The sequence below is a fragment of the Neolamprologus brichardi genome, chromosome 20 (assembly GCF_056152115.1).
Source record: "Neolamprologus brichardi isolate AB-2024 chromosome 20, ASM5615211v1, whole genome shotgun sequence".
NCBI classification, from domain to species: domain Eukaryota; kingdom Metazoa; phylum Chordata; class Actinopteri; order Cichliformes; family Cichlidae; genus Neolamprologus; species Neolamprologus brichardi.
Window position 1 is genome coordinate 5,060,189 of NC_142123.1, and position 14,186 is coordinate 5,074,374.

A 14,186-nucleotide genomic window follows, 5' to 3' on the forward strand; every position below is an offset into this window, starting at 1 on the left:
CGCTTCGCCTTGGGCATTTTTAATCTGTAGCTCTGCTCTAAAAGAACCTATGTACCTGGGCCCGCCTATTATCCTTGGAAACTTAAAAATGATTGGCTAGAATATAAAGTGTATGACATCTCAGGAAAAAAAAGCAACAAAATAAAGCACTGAAATAAAGCACCGAAATGTGCGCTGCTTTTTGGTCTGGTTACTACCGTTTATGCCATAATGGCACCGGATACCGGTACCCATCCCTGCTCTGCTCACCCTTACCTGTCCATAAACATATTTAAATTTGTAAGCAAGTCACAGACTTTTCATGGAGCATTATTGCTAAGTGCACACCATCTGCCTAGCTAGTGTGTGTAAATAATCGTACTAATACTTGTATAACATCTTTCTATACAGAGTATTCCAATTTTTCCTATTTTTACAAAAAGCAACATGTACCCATTCAGATAACCACTCATGCAGCGCTTTATTCTGTGCCTTTTAAGCACTTTCCATCATACGCACACTGACTCTCTGATGGATCCATCAGGAGGCATTCAGGATTCACCATCTTGCTTGAGGCTTCTTTGACATATGAAATGTACCAAGTCATAAACCCTAGACCAAGGTACATGCCAAACTCATAAACAGGAAATAGAAACCCTGTAAGGGTCTGATGAGCCGTGCCTCATGAAACCACTGTCATATGTTCTGTGGTTGTCTTCTGTAGTAGTCAAAGCAATAGCAATACTAAAACATCTGCAGCGAATGAATAAAAGCTTCTCTTTTTCTGTATTCTTTGCTTTTTTAAAATGCATATGAGGGAAACCCACCACAGCGTTATATTTTGACTTGTGGTTCTTCATGATGCTCTGTTTTTGGGGTCAGCTTTGCAAATTGTTGTTAAATGCTGATGTTCTGGCAGTTATTGAAACTGACTGGTGGACATATGTTTGGGATGTTTGAATAGACACGGTCACTTTGTGTAATAGCATGTAGGCTGCTGAATGCTGACCTAGTTACAACAATACTAACCATAGGTTTTAATGAGACATTCTCAGGTACTGGAATCTTCTCTAATTCTCAGATTCTTTTGATAAGCTTCTCTTCATGTGTCACGTGTTTGGCAAATGGGACCATTCTTATTTAAGATGAGAAACAAAGCATTGCACAGAGTCCCGATGGCCTTACCCATTAACACTGAATTATGCTTTGTTAATAAGAAATGAATAAGAACCCACAACAGTGCATTGCACATGAGGGTGAAGCTTGAATGCTGCTATATTCTAGATGTGGCTGAGGTCAGAAGAGAAAGTGTTAAACTCCTCAAAGTGGTTACAGCTTTGTAACTGACCAAGTTTCTTGTGGTTTTCACTTCAGTTTTTGTTTGCTTTTTGGCAGCTAGGTTTTATTTTGTTTCCAGTGTTCCTCCTTTTAAACATTTTACTTTAGTCAACATCAATTTACTTACTCAGTAATCTACATAATTATGCACACTCATTTGCTCAAACTGCAAACAGTTTTTCATGGTTAGCATGTTGTTTGGGCCATAGAGTCTGTGGAAAATGGGATCCTGATGTCAACTGAAGTGAGTGACACAAGGCATTGTGGGATTTCTTGGTACGGAAACTATGGAAGGAGTCTGAGCAGTAATTTCTCAGACTTAGAAAAACTGTGGACGCAGCGACGCTTGCTGTGGTCGAGCTAGACTAATGAAATATCTTAATAACATGCAGGGCTGTAATGTACTGTGTATTATAAATAAGCCGTGGACTGTCATTAACAGAAGCTACAGCCAAACAAAGAAGAGACATCTGCTGTTATATATCAGCGTCATAGCAGATGGATAGAAACACCTCCTCATTAATTGATGCACTCCATCTATTGAGCTGACGCAGCCTGAGATCTGGGTAGAGTTAGCTACTCGTCATCATGGTTAAAGATTAAGCCATGGCAGATTTTACTTTGCTATCTAGAATTTTAGTTCAGTAACTGGATTTTTAAAATGGTCTTCTTTGGCTCTCGGGGAGATTTCTCTAAGCCTAAACAGTTATTAACCCAGAGTATAACAGATGTCTGCTTTAGAAGACAGAGATCACTGAGATCACCCAACCATTCTCCATGTTGCCACAGATCAGGCCAGTTGCTACTGTATTTTCTTGTAATAACCTGCCTTTGCTTCCTTGTTCAGCTTATTACGGGAAGGAGTCTTGTAACTTCCATTGTTGATTATTTATTTGCTTTTTGTTTTTCTGTTTTGTCATATCTTTGTGTTTTAATTGCTACATGAAAACAAAGAGACTTATTAGAAACTTCTTTTTTGCAAACGCTTGCAGCAAATGTCATAGTTGGATGACGTGATCCTCTGTAACTTGAGGGCTTGAGGATCAGCTCCAGATGTCTTTAAGCGTAGGTATTACCAATGCCATAAAGCAGTACATCTGGAAAAGCAGCATACCTCCTGATCTCACGAGGTTTATTTTTCTCACATAGCACACTAGCTAGAAATTTGCCAAACTCGTTCTGTACTCATCTTATGGTTATGTGTTTTTTTCCATGCATCCTATTGGTTAAATTCTATCTACCTCATTGTTTTTAGCTTTTCAGCCTGCGACAGAGATCAGAAAATCTGAGTGAGCCTTTTGCAGAAAAAAGTGGGATATTAGAGGAGCTGACTGGTAGGGGGGAGGGGGTGTGCAAACGCAGCCGCAGCAGAGAGACAGTGAAAGTCGTGCATGAGCACACTTCACGTGTAGGACAGCGTGAGGCAGCATCACATAGCAATACATCGTGAGGTTTTGGTCATAATTATGATTGAGGCTGACCGTGCATGTTTGTAGCTTAGCTACCAGTGAAGGGAGACAGTGCCATTATTTTTTACATCCGTTAGTCATAATTGGAAGCCTGTGTTTGCATTTTCACTTCATTATTTAAAATACAAAATGCGAACAGAAATTAGTAGAAATTGAGAGATCTCTGTATTTAGGCTGGTTCAGTTGTTTGTAACTCTCCTTGTTTTTCTTAGCACTGAAAATGTTTCTTTATCACTCTGCTTGTCTCCCTCATGTTATTGCATGATGGCTAAGAAGAATGCAAACATTAAACGTCTGCACAAGATAATCAGCACATGCAGGGTTCAGAGTATAGGATGATGCTTTTTGTGCTTTCATTTGATTACCTGCACACCACATAATCAGCAGGTATTTCTTTAAATGTCTTTGCGTTCCCAACAGCCTGCATCCAACACCGTTCATCTCTGACTATCAGCAAAAAAAAAAAAAAGCCAAGATAATGGCATGTTTGTTATCATGTTCCATCAGTTCTTGGCTTGCTTCTCATCCCTGCTCTTTGGTTCAGTGCTTAAGTTGACTGAAATGGTCAGACCTTCCCACATTCAAGAAAGTGAATGTGTTTTTAAGTTTTTTGCCCTCACCGACACAGCTCTCTTTCCAGACTGTGTTGTTTGGTTTCCTCCCACAGTCTGGGGCTGAATTCAGAGGCAGCCCAGGGAGCTTTGCAGTCTGAGCACGAGTAGCTTGTTGGTGGGCACCATGCTCCCTGTGTATTATTCATGCGTCCAGAGTGAAGGGGTTGGCAGTGTAATATTTTTGAAACCTTAATTAATCAGGCGGGACAACTGACCCATGACTAGGTCAGGTACTGGATTCCTTTGCTGGGAAGCTAATGAAGATCATTGGAGTGTACACCCACTCATGGATGCATATGCATGCAGCACACAGACTTTCACACATCACTTTTGTTCTCTGCAGAGAAACTGTTCTGTGAGAGGTTCACTCATCTAATGTTAACATGAGGCATCAATCTCTGCTTAACCTGAATGTTTGGGTTTTTTTTGAAAGATGTACACCAAAGGAAAAGAAATGTGAGGTTTTCACTGATCCATGCGCCTGCTCCGTGTTCATGATGTCACAATGTGTACAGAAAGCCAGGGAACATTTAAAGTGAGACTTGTGTTGCAGAGTAGAGGCTAGTTAAGGAAATCCAGGTCACTGCTCTGTAAAATAGGAGCTTGTTGTGAGCAGTGCTGTCTTCCCCGTGTCTGCACAGCTCGGTCTCCACCGTTGTTCCCACTGTTCATGGCCATATGATAATCTGAGCACTGAAGAAATGCTCTGAGGATTTCTGCACTGAATTTTTTATTTTTCCTTCTGTCTTTGATTTTTTTTTTTTTTTATTCCCCCTCTTAAGCACAAATTCAAATATGCAGATTTCTGGAACTGGATTCAAGGACCCTAAAACTGATGTGACCCCAAAACTGATATAAACATTGTCTACTGACATCAATAAATGTCATATTGTGTGGCTCCACAAGCTGAATATTGGCTGCTTAAACCATTGCATCCCCACTGTTTTTAGACAGACTTCAGATGTTGCTCTATCATGATGTAAATATAAAAACAAGTAATGCTGCACTGCCGATCCATTCATTTATACTTGTCAAAAAAGCTTTCCTTTCTCCAGGATTTATTGTTTCTGACGGTAGGGCACTGCACTCATGTTAAAGTCATAGGTTACTGGAGTTGAATCAGGCCCTCTCTCCCTTTTTTTTTGCTCTTCTTGTTATTTTTATGACTTTTTCAGCTGTAATTTCATGTTTTATAGCATCATCTGTGTGTAAATGTTATTAATTAATCACTGCTCTAACTCGCAATGTTGATCACCTCAGTTGAGTTGACATTAAAATCTTGTTCTGTAGTGTGCAACCAAATTTTCTAAAAATTTAAACTTAAAGAGGAACTGCTTTCTCTGTAAATATTTTCAGTTCCTCTTTTTTTAGTTGAGCACGTGCAGCTCCACGGGCTTATTGTGCCAAGATTAATGCAGGAAATATTCAGTGCTGTAAAAGTAAGTGCTATTTTTAAATCGGAATATACCAGACTCTTTTAAAGCTGAGCTGGACGTGCTGAACTACTTCTCGGCACAGGTTGTCATGGGAAAGACCCTTTGACCTTTGAGGCAGCACCTGCACCAAGGAGAACATAATTCTTGGAAAGCGGTGCCTCTTGAAGCTGTGAAAATGGCTGAAAAAAGCTAATTAAAGGTCCTGGAGTAGAGCAGGGCGATATGACCAAAAATATTTATCACAATATACATTTGAAAATTTGCAATAACTGACGATATAATTGACACTAGACAAAATACTTTACAACTCCACAACTTTATTAGTGCAAAAAAAAAATAATTATGTGCATTAAAGTTATATAAAAATGTAACAGTGCAAATTCCTTGCTGGCAGTTTAACCAAAAGGCATTTCCAGTGGAAATTGGCCGACATATCCTCAGCATAACAATGTAGAATATCCACAAAACTTAAAAAGAGGTTATACACACACAACACGGTAATATTATGTTGAAGCACAGTACGTATCACTCCGCGAGGCTCCTGCCTACGATAGCCGTAATGCTCCGACAATCCATCAAGGGTGCGGCTTCGTAGCTCAGCAAAGTCGTACTACAACATTTGACAGATTTTCGAGCGCCCTGTACCACAGAAAATCGTTTTGAGGTCAGTAAACACAACCAGAATTAATACATAAGGCACACTGAATTATAAGGGGCACTTTTGATTTGAAGTCAAAGGATTGATTTTAAGTGTGCCATATTTTCCAAAAAATACGGTAATAACGGCGGCCCGCTAGCATGCTCTACCAAAAATAGTGCTTTGTTGTGTATCTGACGGACGAAAGCCAAACCGGTTCCACACCACTGGAGTTGCAGCATTTTTACAAACCAATTCTGGTTCATCTGTTTCATTCAACGATCCGCTGTCGCCCATCTCATTCTCTGTCGCCGCCATGTGCGTATGAAAATAAAGGCACTGAGCATGCGCGTTTTACCCATATTCTATCGCGATATTTCATTTTCTTATCGTTGCCCAACATTATACTGGTATTAACGTGAACGGTATGATATGGCCCAGCCCTATCCTGGAGTATGTTCCCAGAGTTTAGGTTGACATACAGAGTTTAGGCAATTAAAATTGAAACTTTTTTTTTCTTTTTCTTTTTTAAATTTAAAAAAAAAGAGAGAATTTAGTCTTATTTCAGCATTGATTTCATTTAACCCTGCATGCCACCACCTGTGAGGCTGCCTGGCATCCCTCTCTCTTTGTTGTAGTTCTGTGTTTGTTTAGCTGCTGAATGGAGTCCTGCTGGCCTTGCATGTTTTCTCTATCTGGTGGCTTCTAGAAGCCTCTCTTTAGTCTCTGTTATCCTGGACTCAGTGAGTCCACATAAGCTGCTAATATCAAGAGGTAGTTGGAGCACCCGCCAGCTATCAGTGTCTGTGGGCTCAGAGCAATGTATGGTTTGGCTACAAGTTCAGCGGAAAGGTTGGGCGGCTGAAATCTGTCCATTCCTTCCTGTCACTGACAGTCTGTCGGCATGCTAGGCACTAACTGCCATCTGCTGCTGTATAAATAGACAGTCGTCAGAGCTGGAACAGCTGGCACATGGGCCGGCCAGGGCTGCGCTTCTCCCACTGCTTTCTAGCTAAACGGGCAACTCCACCTATAATCAGGTTACGCATGTGGGGCTTTTTTGTTTCCTTTTGGAACAACTTTTGTTAAAAATGTATTGATTTAAGATTCATAGCGATTTCTTATTTCTCACCATGCTAACAAGAAACCCAGTATCCTAAATTGGGGCGAGGAATTAAGAGAAAGCCTGTTACCATATACATATATGCATATTAAGGGAAAAAAAGCATACTCCTACTAGACTGCCTCTCTTTTCTCTCTACTCTCACTCAAAATGCTTTAAAGAAATCCTCTTAAGTTGGTGGGTGGTGGGATTTATATGTGATAGCTCAGAAACAGAAAGTAAACAGGGGCTTTTTTTTGCACTACATGCAAACACTGATTTCCTGCTCAGACCATATTTCATCAGATAACCTAGGCGCATGTATTGAATGCATTTAAAGCTTAACTTTTAGAGCATCAGTTAAATAAAGCATGCTTTTGAATGGAGCGCTGTTGTTTTACATTTGCTTTTAAGCTAACTTCAGTCACTTTCCAATGAAAACACTGAGAGTATATATTTTTCTGAATGCTTTTTCTTTCCTAAAAAAAAAGAGGGGGGTAGGGCAGTGTGAAAAGGGTCATTGTCACAGAGGGGACTCGGCGCATAGAGCCTTGTCATAACAGATTACCTAATGTGTTTTGCAGGCTCTAACCCTGCATGCAATACCCTGCATTCAGTGCTTTGTTCAAGTGTCTTCCTGTGCCTTTTTTCCTCTCTCCTCTCACCCAGTAGAAGAATGACGTGATCGGCCTTCTGAGTAGAAGCTGAGATGCATTTAGTGCCTTCCTTTAAAGTTCCAGCAGTGCCTCTGAAGTACACTCATCTGATCAAATGAAAATGTCTGATTCTGAGTCAGTGACCGTGATATAGATTGTTTTAAAGGGTCATGTCTCCTTGTAAGAAAAACTCAGCTCGCTGCTTGGAAAGTTAAGTTTTTTTTTTCCTGACAGAAGTATTTAACAGAGGCATATTGATTTGCTGTGTCGATATTTTTTTAATTAAAGGCCACCTGGCAACCCACCCTGACCTTACATGAACGTTACTGTATCCAAGGGGGGTAATCAAGGTGTAAGTTTCTATTTTGGAGATGTTGTATGTGCTGTGTTGTGGCTGCGACAAGCTCAGCTGTTTGCAAATGTGCGCTGCAGTGCTCAGACACTACTTTTAGCCCTCAGCTTTAAGCCGCATCCAGCGACAACTCTGTCACCTGTGCCGCAGCCCTGGTAACCGAGCCATCAAACACACTCTCCTAAATACACTGGATGCAACACGCAGAGAATTTCTGTGGCCAACTCAGCATGTACCTCATCCAAACTTGAGTCTTGCTACTTGAGAGTGAACAGCTATATTAGCGTTACTGTGGCACTGCTCACATCGTTGGTTCATGTCAACAGCTGTTTCGCTTCACCATTCATCCACAAACTGACACAGGCGGGAGGCTGTAGTTTGAAATAAGTGTACACAACATTTTCTATTTCTCATACAATGCCTCACACTTTTTACCAAAAGGAATAATTGTGTTGTAGCATGAAGCAGCTGTGATTATCCATACTGCAAGAACCACACGATGAAGTGTCACATGACAACGGTGACCTTAAATGGAGATTTAATATTTTAAGTGAATATACTTACCTTTTCCCTCAAGTCTTCTGTATAGAAAATGAATGATACTCTGCGACTTCAGGTGTCATAACTGCAGGCAATGGGAAGTAGGCCGGACTCAGGTAAAAGTTTTCTCAAATTCCCGGTAAGCGACTGAAGCAACTACCAATGAAAGCGAAGATTACCGCTAATTGACATATGACCTGGTAGTACAACACAGGGTGTGCAAGCGACCAGCCGTCAGCTTCAAAGTGATGTATGACAAATGAATCTCTTCCAGCGTGCGCACAGCTGAATGCTTAATTTGTGGATTTGCCATTTCATCCGTTTGTGTATGTATTTGCCTGTGAAGGCGAGTTTTCAGCCAAGGCTAACATGCTTCCGTGCAGCGCGTCGAGCAACATGTGATGCTTTGCATCGATCAAATGTTGATTGATTGATTGAAAAGTGGACTGGAACAGGGTAGGAAGCGACAGCAGATCTCACCAGGAATGATGCAAAAAAAAAAAAACTAAACTGTGTTGTATGTTGCTAAAACAACTCAGTTTCCCTCTGGGATCAATAAAGTTCCTCTGATCTGATCTGAATTCAGTGCTGGCTGCATCTGTGTAAAACATACCAGCTGTGGACGTAGAGGATGCAGCAGTTTCCCTGTCAGACTTTGTTGCTGTAATGTTTTAGTTTACCCTCTCTGTCTCTCTGTCTCTTTATACCAATGCAGGGTGTTTCTTGGGGGGGTTGTTTGTTTTTTAGATGGCAGAGGGAGACAGAGATTAGGTTTTAAGCGGCATTTCTAATCAGCACCATGATCCACATTATCAGATTATGTTATTGGGAGAAATTCCATTAATGGAACAACAACAATTTTAATTGATTTGCTTCCATCTTGTATTTTACATATTAACTAGCAGAGAATAAAATCATTCTAGACCCAGAGCTCTACCAAAGCAGAAAATAATTTTCTGACATGGGGTGTGTTTTGGTGAGGTTCCATTATTGTTTTGGGCACCTAGATGTAATCTCTAGAAATAAAAACATCCAGTGACGGTGAATTGCAATCCATTTAAAAATAATTACTATGGCCTTCAATATTTAATAATAAGTAAGAAGCTGGGCGCTAATGCTGTACGCTGAATTTTAAATGTTTCTCTCAGCTGCTGTTACAAATGGATTTTCTATCAGTAAAAGTAATTTTCCTGTGAAGTTACATGTCATGAGATTATTTAATTAGTAGTTAAGTGCACATGGTTTTGGTTCAACTGGTGTAACCAACACTTTTATTTAGTGGAAAAGAGCAGTCTGTACTCTTGTGAGTAAATATGAATTAAATGTTTGAAGTGATATTATTCAGAAGTGAACATCACACAGGTGCACTTGCATATGCACACAGAGACCCCAGGGATGCTATTTAAATTCCTGTCTTGTTCAAAGAAGCACGAGTTGTCATTCCAGCTGTGCACAGATATTATTTCTCTGGGTTCCTTTAACTTCACCCATTTGTTTCTCTTTCAAAGTTTCCATATGCATTCACCCTAATGTCTTCACCCCCTGCCTGTGATCCCAGACAGTCATCGATCAGCTTCACTTAGCAGTCGGCGTATCCTTAGAGGGTTACTGGAAGAGAGAGAGGTCGATTTTGTTCAGCCATTTTAGACTCTGGCTGTTAGCGTCAGGTGAAAAGGGCTAACTTTTAGTCTCCATCTGGTGCTTGGAGACCTCCTAACAACCTAATTACTGAGGGGTTTTTTTTTTCTTTCCTGGTTGGAATATAGACCCCATATTGAGCACTGTAGCACAAAATGTCTGCTGGCAACAACCAGCTGAGGTTGATGTCAGGATGTGGTTAGTTAACTGCTGTTCACTCTGAGGGCTTGTGGAGGGCTTGCATCCTATCAATCCTAAATTCCTAGGAGCTGAAAATGTAAAACCGTAGCATTTCAGAAGAGTAAACAGATGAATGTGTCACACAATAGCTTTTGTTTGTCTACGTTTCTCAGTCTTAAGAGAATTTTGACTCCTTTTGAGTACCTCATATGTGTAGATTTGCATGTCATCTGTTAATGTAATGGATGTTTAGTGCTTACCGACGGCGGGATGATAAACAGTGCCTTATTGAGCCTGACATAAGTGGCCTAAAGTCTGCAGTGCCGCCCTCATGTTGGTTGTTAAGATGTGCAAAGGATTTAAAGCTGGAAAACAGTGTTTGATAAATGACTGTAATTATCCATAAACTTGAATTTTAAGAATGTCTAAATAGTTTGCGAGGGCAATAACGGCGAACGCTCGAGACGAGAGAAAAGAGGACGAGATGTGCTGCATCCTCCACGTCTGTGCCCAGTTTGAGTTGTTATGGCAACCAGAATCTGGTCCTATACCTGTTGCCATGGATGAGAAAGACGGAATGATGACGTTGCTTATGAGGCAGCAGGATGCGTTTGCCATTTCAAGTTCAGGACGTGACTGTGGCTGAATATTAAGTGGGGGTACTATAAGTATTATTTATTTCAGTCAGGATTTGTGACTTTTACTAAGTGTGAATCCTTGTTCATGTGCTTTATGATATGTGTAGGTGCAGGTGTAGGCATGTCATGCTTGAGTGTAAAGGCACTGTTTTGTGATTGACTGTATAGCAGATGGTGAGGATAAAACTCTCCACATTCTGCCCGTCAAATGCAACAATTTGACACATGCATGTGACACACCAGCCCAACCTTTCTACTCCTGGTAGATGCAAGTTGCTACTGGACGTTTTCTGATTGGATTAAAGCACAACTACATCTCTATAGTTTTTGTGGATTATTTTACTTTTAAGACTCATTATGTCTACATTACGTATATGTGTTCATTGTTATTTCTAAATAAATGTTGATAAACAATTTTTAGTACAGTGGCACTTTGGGATCACTGGAATGTGATACATTTTCAACAAACTGTAACTAATAGTGCCTGTAGCTGATTAGCTTGTCTTAAACAGTTAATGAGTAGTCTGCAAAGAAGTAGTACAATATATTTAAAAAAAATCATTTGTTTGGTGTTTATGACCAGCAAGTTTCTTAATATACACCGTGATAATGAACATAACAAGAACGGCACGATAAAATTACACACGTCTGTGTTTTTATGCCTGAGCGAAGCAAACTAGACCCACAGGCCTGCGTTTGTGCTAGTCATTATAATAATGACAAATAAAATAAAACCACATAACCAGAATAATTTGCAGTCCACGCTTCCACTCGGTTAACAAAAATCAAAAGTAATTGTCACAGGAAATAAAGTCATTCAGTCCTTAAAAGGTTTCCTGTTATGCTTTTCAGTTAGACATAATGCCACTTTTTAATTTCCACTTATTTTTAAACAAAATTGGGATATGTGCTATTGTTAGTGTTAATGTGTCCAAAGCAGAGAAGTCTAACTTAAAAATACAACCAATTAATCTCAATTTGGATTTATTAATTTGATCCTTAAATCTCTGTGGTATTGGACAAAACACCTGTTATCTTTGAGAAGCACTGATCTTTGTCTCTCTTGGTTCCCTGTACCCTCACAATCGGACTCTGCTTTATTCATTCAACCAATTTAAACAAAACAGATTTTTTTTTAGTTCTCGGTATTGCAGCATGCCACCACACTTTGTGCAAACAGGAAATCTTCTAAACAATGGGCACAGCTTATTTCGGTGCCCATTGGACTTGTTCTTGTTCCTCCATGCTGTGTAAGCACTCTTTCTAGGAACTAGTGCACCCCTGGTCACACACAGCACAGCAAACCAAACATAGAAAAACTTATATTTGAATAAAATAGATGGCTCCCTGTTGTCACAGTACCACAGACACCCAACCCAGCTATTTCAGTCTGTATCGAACCAATATCATGAACAAATATTAGAGTGGTGTGTTTTTTTTTTTTTCTTTTTACTTCTTTCAACACAATGTGTAAATAAAAGCCAGACTGTGAATATGTAACCGTTGCCATTGGTATCCTTTATGTGCAGACGCAGCACTAGTTAGAGCCCCATTTTTGAAGGTGTGGGTATCTTGACCTCAGAACACCTTTACAGGCTCTTACAGAAGAGACCCACTCTTATGACACACTGATGACACCACATGGGTGAACCAGCTCTCCTCCTTTCTGGGAGCAATGTTGTGAGCTATTGAATGAGATAATTATAGTACATGAGCATGATTCACATTAGGGGCTGATCAATCTCCTAGTAGTTGCTACCATGTAGAGTCTTGTCCAAGATTGAACTTTGAAAGATTGAGAGAGTCAAAGATTAAAAAGCTTGTTTAATGCTGATTCCCTGTATGGTAGAGTTTGTCACCATCAGCCTTCTGTCCTATAATAGGAATATCGCTGTCTAAATGCCCCCACATGTGGAACTCTCTCATCATGTTTCTGTTTTTAATGCTTAGTTGCCCCATTGACACTGAATCAGAGCTTAGGCTGCTTTCTCATTAATAGCCACTGTAGATTGCTCCAGGAAAGGTGAATAAGGGCACTGGTAACCTAAATCCCCCTTCATTTCTTCATCCCCAGTCTCCAATTTCCCTTTGGAGGCAGGTCAAAGTTGAAATTGGGATTTATTTAGCAGCCTGTCTCGCTGTATCCTCTTCCAGTGCCCAATATGGAAGCTGCTACTCTGCCTGCGCACCTTAACCTGTTCAAAGATTGTAGAGTGCACAGTCAAATGGATTATTTTTGCATGAATCTATATGAGCTTCAGTGAAATAGCTGCTGCTTTAATCATCATAGATTTAGCATGAAGCAGTTAGTGTTCTGGTTTCTGAGGACATGATGTGCTTTTCTGTCAGCCTGTGACCCATGGAGGGCGATATGCTATCCCCGTCTCTCCAGATCTCCTGCATTATTGATAAGCGCGCTGAAATCCTCTGACTACATAAGGCACTCTGCTGGCGACATCTTGATGCAAAAGCCTCTCAAGCACCGTCATGTTGAGGAGCCAAACCTGGCTTTAATTTGCCCATTAGCACAGGGCATCACACAATGCTAATTATTCCTTTGTGACTGCTTCTGCAGACTTCCCTGGAAAGATTGAAAATGCTCTAAATACTTACGCTCACAGACTGTAGCATTCTTACTAAGACACAGATAGTTTTTTCCCTTTTGTCCTGCCTTCGGTTTCTGTTGTTGATCTGTTTGGACTGTTGCTAGGGCCTTGAGCACTCACATTATTTTAGTCTCTCCAAACCCTTCTTTCACTAGCCTCTTTCTCACTCCTTCCTCTCCCACTTCCTCCTCACTTCTAAAGGTGGTGGTATGCATTTGTCTGCCTGGCCTTGGTGTGTCTTGCTGCAGCCATGGCACAAAACAACTCTAATCCCTAAAGTTTAGTTTGTCTAAGAGGAGTGATTACTGTGGTTATCTTATAGTAAATTAACATCCCGCTTTCTGCCTGTCACATATCCAGTGTGAAATCTAGTGCACTTGTCACCGGCAACACCAACCAGCATGGTTGAGGAGTGTGACATGCCAGGCATGGCAGCAGATTTCTGTTCATTAAAAACTGTCCATGTGGCGACGGGGAATGGCTGAGTAGTGTTGAGCGAGAGCAGGTGAAGTGGTGTGATTGAAGTAGGCTGGTGTTTTTCATTCAAACTCTGCTTTTGATTGTCATTTTGTAACGATGTCAATCTTAATGATGATGATTAAAACACTGGTTAAAGATAAAGCATATGTGGCAGAGCTTGCTGCAACAGTTGCAGTTCTCAAAAAAAAAGAAGCCAGCATCTCGTAGTCTGCCACTGATTCATGTGACTTGCATTGCCAGAAATATCTCTCTAATTGAGGAACAGGAACCTGAGGTAGCTGCTATTTGCCAACCAGGATCACATATATATATTATCATTTGGGTCTATTTAGTAACTCCAATTTAAATTTACAGTGTACCGGTTTATTTATTTACTTTAAAAAGAAATGTAGGAAAGACATGAAGGGAAAACATGAGGAATGCATGGTTATATATATTATTGAGCACAGAAGCTGCTTTTGGTTGAAGAAACAGAAAACTAAAGAATTCTGTAGAAGACATCATAAACTAACTAAAGGCAG

The 14,186-nt window shown here is 40.4% G+C and overlaps 1 protein-coding gene across 6 annotated transcripts in view; it reads left to right on the top strand.

Moving 5' to 3' along the window:
* kif1b (kinesin family member 1B) overlaps positions 1 to 14,186 on the top strand; it is a 60,911-nt gene that overhangs the window by 6,090 nt on the left and 40,635 nt on the right. The window lies entirely within an intron of this gene.